We start from the raw sequence: 8,440 nt of genomic DNA, 5'->3' as shown, positions 1-8,440 counted from the left end.
TGGTCCCCCAATCTCGAAGACTCACCATATTGGTGCTGTAATTAAATCAGACATTTGATTGATTTTTAGCCCTACTCTAGTTCAGGAATGGGTCAAGTCTCTGAATCCACCCAGCTTCAACTCCTCCAAGGTAATAGTGACTACAAGCATGTGCCACCACACCAGCTTCACCATATAACATTCTGTATAACCTTGGAAAAGTTACTTCTCCCTTTTCAGTATCAGTTTCCTCATTTATAAAATGAGAAAAATGTTCTCCAAAAGTCACTTTGTGTTCTGTGTTTCTATGATAATCCTATGTGTGTATTGTGCGGGAAGAATCTTTTTTTTGCTATCCATGGTTTCTGAAGTCCCATTGACCCTTCAATGCTAGTGCTATCCACTAACAAAATAAAACCAAAATATGTAGAGATAGATAGAGATAGAGAGATAGAGATGATAGAGATAGTTAGAGATCACCAATGACTAGGATAATGCTGTATGAGTTGTCTAGGGATGAATCTCACTGAATGGTGTTATTATCTCTCCTGGAGTTCTTGTAACTGGCAGAATAGAATTAGGAAATGTCCAGTTAAATTAAACTATAGTTATAGAAACTAAGAACTTGAAAGGATCTTGAAGGTCAGCTAATCCTAGCACTACTTGAAAAATGAAATTCCTTTACTAAATCCTTGACAAGTGGTCACCCAGTAACTTCTTAAAGACTTCTAGTGATCTGGGAACTCAATGATTCATGGAGTGGAGGGGGGAAGGTTGGAGAGTGACACAGGACAAACCTAATTGTTGGAAAATTTTTTGTCTTGGACACAATCTATATGCCTGTGAATCAACCCAAGTAATTCTAAACACTGTGACCAACAAAATAATACCATATCTTGTAAATGATAGCCTTTAAGTATTGGGAAACAGTAATCATATCACATTCAATAGTCTCTTCTTCAGACTGAAAGCTCTCCAGTCCATGAACTAATTTTCGTATAGCATAATTTTGAGTCACTAAATTTGGGTCTTAGAGTAGACGTAATAGCAGATTTCGAATCAAAAACCAAGGTTCAAACTCCAGTTCTGCCACTTACTTCCATATGGTTTTTGGCAAGTAACTTTCCCTTTCTAGGTCTCTTTTTCCTCATATTAGAATGAGGTCCTTGAATTAACTGCTCTATATGGTCCCTTTGTGTCCTAAATCCTTTGATTTAGAAAGGCAGCATGGTATATGGGAAGGGGAAAGTTCTGGGTTTGAATCCTGCCTCTTGTCCTTGCTTGGTTTTATGACCATGGACAAATCATTTAGTCTCTCTGTCCCTGATTTTCCTCATCTTTAAAATGCAAACAATAATACCTATATCACCTACCTCACTGAATTGTTGTGAAACTCAAATCAGATGATATATATAAGTGTTTTGAAAACTTTAAAGCTTTATATAAAACCAGTGATAGGGGCAGCTAGGTGGTGCAGTGGATAGAGCACCAGCCCTGGATTCAGGAGGACCTGAGTTCAAATCGGGCCTCAGACACTTGACACTTACTAGCTGTGTGACCCTGGGCAAGTCATTTAACTCCAATTGCCTCACCAATAAAAAAACAGCAATAAAGATAGTGATAATGTCCCTTTGATCATCTCCCCATCATAGCCAATCTCCTTTGAACAAGCCACAGATTCTCATTTTCTTTCCTAAAAGGTGATACCTGGAATTGAACATGACCCAAAAATATGGAGCCTGAGCATAGCAGAAGGCAACATGACTATTACTTCGCTTCCTATGTCAGGCCATGCACGTAGAAATATAAAAAAATTTAGTCCATGTGGAAATAGAACCATGACCTTTTCCCTCTGGATCTTTTTTCTAATCACTGAGCTAATTGATTCACATATTTTATAGCTCCCCTTGAAATGTTCTACCCTATTATTAGACCTATCACCTAAGGGTGGTCTATTCTATCTAAAGTTGTTGAAATTCTTTTCTAATCAAGCACCCTTTTTACCATATGTTATAAAAAGCTCATCAAAATCATCATCCCATTCCACATATACCCAATTCAAATGGGCAAAAGTACCCCTACTATGAAGAATAAGAAAACAGAGATATGAAAAAGTTAGGCAAATTTACACAGGTCACACAACAAATCTGTCAGAGTTAAACAAGAGGCTGCTAATGTGACCAATCATTACTTCAGAAGACTGGTGTCTACATCCTGACTTTCAAGAGAGATCATAGAATGGAGATATAAAATGTAGCATATATTTATAGACATACTATGATGTGTGGATTTGTTTTGCTGTATTTATATGCTACAAGTAAGGTTCTGCTGGAAATAGAGGGATCAGAGGGAAGCGGAAGTCATGTGTTTAAAAGAATCAATATAACATTGTTGTATAAAAGCAGTTGAAGGCTAGCCCACCCCATCTCTAACCCTCATACTGAGGCCATGATTAGCAAAAATGCACTTGTGTCAACTGCAACTTATCCAAAATATCTCTAATATTCTCCTCTTTACTACCCAGGTGAACTATAGATTTTAAAGTTTAGTAAGAAAAGGAATGTGATTATTCACAGAGAAAGTATGACCATGTTTATATAAAGTAAGAGGGTGTGACAGACAAAGCATGAGCATTCCAAAACTAAATATAATTTTTGGAGTTATCCATTGTTTTGGATTATCCAGGCCACTGACCCCCTTGTCATGGACAGCTGCAGCAGCTGAACTCCATTTATTAGCCCTGCCTTCTGTTTCAAAAAGAAAGTTCACAGTCTGGTCTCCCTCATCCATCTTTCACTAGATGAATAGGACCATAAATCTTCCTTTCACACCCTCCAAAGGCCCAGAACTAAGCTGAATTGCCCCTTTCCCATGCCCCTTCCCACTTCCCACACCTCCAGCCTGTGTCACATCTTATTCAAATGATGAAACAAAGCCAAGATCCACTCAAACTGGGGTGAGGAAGCCCAGTCTATAACCAATGGAACTTGAGACACAAGCCAGTAGACCAAACCCTCAATTCATTAGGAGAGTAGGAGTGGGAGGGGAGGATAGAAATGAATATTCAAGCTGGCCAACCATCTCCCCCCAAAAAGCCATCCACCACAGATGGTACAGAGTCAGAATGACAAAACTTTCACCAACACAGGACCTCACAGAGAGAATAGAATCCACGTGAAGGTTAAAAGCTGATGTTGGAAAAGGAAGCAATTATATTATCACAGATTGTCAGAGTTGAAGAAATCTCAGAACAAAGATTGTCAGAGATGGTAGGGAGCTTCAAATACAGTACAAAGAATACAGTATGCCCAGGGTGGGAAGCAAGGAACTTGGAGCAAGGAAGATAAAATTCCAGAACCAGAAGGCACCTCAGAGGTCAGCTTGTCCAACCCCTTGTATTACATAAGAAAAACAGACCTAAAGAATGGAAGTGACTTTGCCAAAGGTCAAGCAATGACAATGCCAGAGCAAGAAAACAGACCCAGGTGCCCCAACTTCCAGGCCAATGCTTTTTCTATTATATCCCATTGCCTCTCATTCTGTGGTAATTATGGGACAATGGGGAAAGGCTAGCATTTTTAAAAATATTTTTTCTAAACAAAATACAGTTCAGCTGTAAGAATGAGCTCCTATGTGAGACTAACTATAGCATAAAGTAACACTGGTAAAGTTTGATTCAGGCATCCAATCACCCCCACAGCTTCTAAGCATCTCATCCATGAGGCCTTGGACAAGCCACCTGCCCTCTCATAACTTTAATAATCCATGATCTTCTTCAAAACATACTAAGTTGTCAAGACCCTTCCATCTCCCAGAATGGAAGCAGAGTAGGTCAAAACTTCCATGCCAAGCAGCAGTGGGATTGGGTCCATGAGTGACTGGTACACTTCTAGCCTGATAGGGGTTCCTAGTATCAAAAATTAAAAATGAAGCTCCTTTCATCTTTGACATGCTCAGGGTTTATGAGGATATGTCTATCATGTTTCCTAGTTCGTTTCTTTGGAGGTGAGGGAGTGATCCAAATGGTAAAAATCAGTGAATCTTAGTTCAGTGCCCATTTTATGCCATCCATGATGTCAACAGCATATATGTATTAGCTGTAATTCATAATCAATAACCCGCTCTGATTGTAGTAATGCATACTGAGACTTCTGCAAATGAACAGATTCTAGCACAGGATGGGAAGAAAATATTTACCTCAGATAGAGTTGTAAGATTGTTCTGCAGCAAAGGGTTATAGAACATTATCTAGTGGATTTAGTTTGAGCTTGGAAGAAAAAAAATCCAATTGGATTTAAGATTAGGAGACTAATCTTGGGACAACCACTCATTTGATGTGTGACCTTGTACAAGTCACTTAGAATCTCTGAGCCTCACAATCTCTAGCCACTGAGCAGGACTAATAACATCTGATACCACCACCTCAAAGGTACACAGATGAGTAGCAAAAAAAAAATGAGAAATGCAGAATTTTTCTGACTTAGAGTCCAAACTGTGAGGTATTCTGTCTTAGGCAGATAGGAGAATAGGTCCCCAGTGACCCTGCAGAGCAAATTTTAACTTCTGACATGAACCAAAAGAAAATCCAAAGTCCATAAAAATAATCCCTTACCTTTTAAAAGTGTTTTCATTTCCATTATTTCATTCGCATCTCTGAACAAACCTGTGAAGTAGGAAGGGCTAGTGTTCTTAATTATCAGCTGAGGAAATGGTGGCTCATAGAGGTTATACCACACACCCAAGGTCACACAGTGACTTAGTGAATCAGACCCAGTTAATTCTCCTAGTTTGGGTCCTTTCTACTGCCCTACACTGCCTCCTGAGCAAAAGATATGCTTGAAGTCAAGTCTTCTACCCCTAACACAATTAAATACTGAAGAGTCTCTATAGTGATCAGAAAATTCTATAATAACTCAAGTCTAGGGGTTAGTCTTTAACCTCACCCCCCCCCAGCCTTTGTCTGACCCTTGACCCCTGACTCCTGACTCCTGCCTCCTATATCACATATGCATCTTCCCAGGGCTGCAGAAATAAAAGCTCTCAATCTCTGTTCTCCACACCCCCCTCCACCCCCAAACGATCATGACGCCTCCTTGTTGTTGAATGCCCTACAGGTCACCAATCCTCTCTACTTTGCCATAGCACAAACCACCCCCGCCCCCTCTATGTGGGAGCTGGGCCCAGATCCTGGAAGAGTCGCCTGACTCCGCACTGCGTCTGATTCTCATCGCCTCCCTCCTCCCAGTCCCAGTGCCCGCCTCTGTGTGCATCAGCTCTAAGCACGCCCTCCTGCTCCATACTCGAAAAAAATCCGCAAACAGGGAAGGCCTGGGAGCTGGGCTCAAGCCTGTCCTTTCTTGTGTTGTAACCAAGCAGACAGCCTATCCATGTTCCCAACACTTGCACACATACATCCATTTGATTGCACATACCAGATGCTATAAGGCGCTAGGATCCATGCTGGCCAGCTGACAAGGCCCAGGTCAAATGCCTTGAGAGTCAATCTTTCTCCTTTTCTTTATATGGGAATTGGAAAACTAGTACCAGTTCTGGCCTGGAAACAGATACGTGCTTCAGGAAAACCAAACTTACGGAAAGAAATTTGATTCAATGCAGAAAGGTGAGCATCAAAAAATGGGGCTAACACTCAGTAAAATGGTGAGTTGTATATTTTATCTCAAGAGATCCAAACATCTTTTTTCTCTACCCTCCCTCCCACTATCACCACCACCATGTGTGTCCACTGATGGTCATAAAACATTCAAACTCGAATGGACCTTAGAAAAATAGAATGCAAAATATCAGAGCTGGAAGAGACTTTAGACCATAACATCAATCAACCAATCGAGAGATGTTTATTAAGTATATTCTATATGCCAGGGAAAAAAGTGTTGCCTTCAAAGGACTTTTGTTCTACTGGCAAGAGATAACATGTACACAAAGTGTATTAAAAAATAAATACACAATAATTTTCAAGGAAAGGCACTAACAACTCTAGGGATGAGGAAAGACCTCATGTAAGATGTGGTACTTTAATAAGCTTTTGATGACAATAGATACTCTATGATGTAGAATTTGGAAGGGAGGGCATTCCAGGCATGAAGGATAATCTATGCAAAGGCCTGGAGGTGGGAAATAGAATGCTGGGTGTGAGAAATCCAAAAGAAGGGCAATTTGCCTGCATCTTTGAGGGCTTGAAGGGGAGTAACATATAATAAACTTCTAAAGATAGGTCCAGGTTTTAAGAGATTTAAAATCCAAACAGAGAAGCTTGTTTTTGATCTGAAAGGCAATATGGAACCTCAACAGTTTGTCACACAAAGGATTGACATGGCCAAACCTGTTCACATAGAGGCAGTTAGGTGGTGCAGTGGATAGAGTGATGGGCCTGGCATCAGAAAGCCCTGAGTTTAGATAATCACAAGCTGGCTGTGACCTTGGGCAAGTTACTTAACCTCCATCTGTCTCAGTTTCTCCAAATGTAAAATTGGGATCATAATTACACACCCATCTCCCAGGGTTGTTGTGAGGATCAAATGAGATAACATTTGTAAAGACTTTAGCCTAGTGCCTCACACATAGCATGCATTTAATAAATGTTTGTTCCTTTCCTTCTTTCCCTCCTGTGCCTCAGGAATTTTACTTGGGCAACTGTATGGAGGATGAATTGAAGAGAGATGAGATTTGAGACAGAAAGACCTCTTAGGAGTCTAGCACCAGAGTCCAGGTGACAAGTGAAGAGAGCCTGAATTAAAAAGATGGCCATGTGGATGAAAAGGAGATGAGTACATGAGATGTTGTGGAGGCGAAATGAGTAAGATCTGGCAACTAATTGGATATGTCAGGGCTAGAGAAAAGTTTAGAACAAAGAACAATGAAAGTCATCTCAAGATGATGTAGTCCCTAATCTTCATTTAAAGATGGGTAATTATGGCCCACATAAGTGATGCACCTTGCTCAGGGTTGTACAACAAGCTAGAGGCAGACCAGGACTAGAACCCCAAGTCTTCTGGCTCCCAGACCAAGCACTTTTCCTCAGCTTTTGCTACTACCCATCCAGGTGAAACAAAAAGAATAGAAAGGGCATTGAATTTAAAGTTAATGGTCTATTTTTCTAAGGTAAGTTTTAGTTCTGCCATGTTCTACCTACCACCTAGAGAGCTATGTGACCTTGGGCAAATGAAAAACTCTCTGAGTTCTTCCATGTGTCCAAAGAGGGTAAAGAAAACAGAAGGACACCCAGAAGGAATCACAGACTAGCAGAGGAGATTGGGAAGTTACATGCTGCATTTGTCATGAACTTTAAAAGAAAAGGGGGGCAGCTAGCTAGTGTAGGGGATAAAGCACCAGACCTGGATTAAGGAGGACCTGAGTTCAAATCTGGCCTCAGACACTTGACACTTACTAGCAGTGTGACCCTGGACAAGTCACTTAACCCTCATTGTCCCACTCAAAAGTAGAAAGGAAGGAAGGAAGGAAAGAAGGAAGGAAGAAAAGAAAAAAGAAAAGCAAGTTCTACAAAATAGAAATTTATAGTTTCAAGTTCAATTCTCACTTGTTCTACACGTAAATGGAAATGCTTATTTTATTTGGTGTTTGGTAAGTTCAAGATTTTTCAAAATGATATTGAAAAATAAAATGGCCATAATAACCAACAATGAGAAAAATCCCCATTTTAACATGTAGCTTTATTTATTTAGATACTTAGGTGGAGATAGTACCATGGTTAGAGCAGCTAAGTGGTACAGTACAGAGAGCACGGTATCTCAAGTCAGAAAGACCTGAGTTCATTCCACCCTCAGACATTAGCTCTGTTACTAGGAGCAAGTCACTTAACTTCGGCTTAATTCAATTTCCTCATTTGTAAAATGGGGATAAGAATAGCATCTACCTCCCAGTGTTATTATTAAAATAAAATTAATTAATATTTATAAAGCACTTTGTAAATCTTAAGGTGCTATATAAACACTGGGTAATAGTATTATTGTCATAATAATCATCATCATCATTTCATTATGCGGACACACTCTTCACTGAGAAATCACCAAGATACTGAAGCTCTTTTTCTGATTCTTTTAAAATCTCAAGAGTTTCAAAGTAACACTTGGGATCGCTATCACCATCAAGCCCACCTCATTTTTCACATCTTTATGGAATTTCATGTGTGCAAGTCATTGTTGGTCTAAAAAAACACTGCATTCCACTTAGATCCATCATGTATCATCCCATTGTCCTTTGGGTCACCTGGAATTATAATCCTTCAGAGAGCACAGTGTTCCATGAGTCACATATATATGCCATCACTGGGAGAGAGTACTCACTTCAGCGTTTCAAGGATCTGAGATTTCACCATTGCCTCTACTGAAGTATATCACAACCCTTCTACCTCTTAGGAAATTGTTTTCAAAAGTTGCTGTGGTCATAAAAATCATCACCTACGGCCAATCTAATTGATCCTCTT

Source organism: Dromiciops gliroides, chromosome 2 (genome assembly GCF_019393635.1).
Source record: "Dromiciops gliroides isolate mDroGli1 chromosome 2, mDroGli1.pri, whole genome shotgun sequence".
Taxonomy (NCBI): Eukaryota; Metazoa; Chordata; class Mammalia; order Microbiotheria; family Microbiotheriidae; genus Dromiciops; species Dromiciops gliroides.
Note: the sequence above shows the minus strand (reverse complement) of the source record.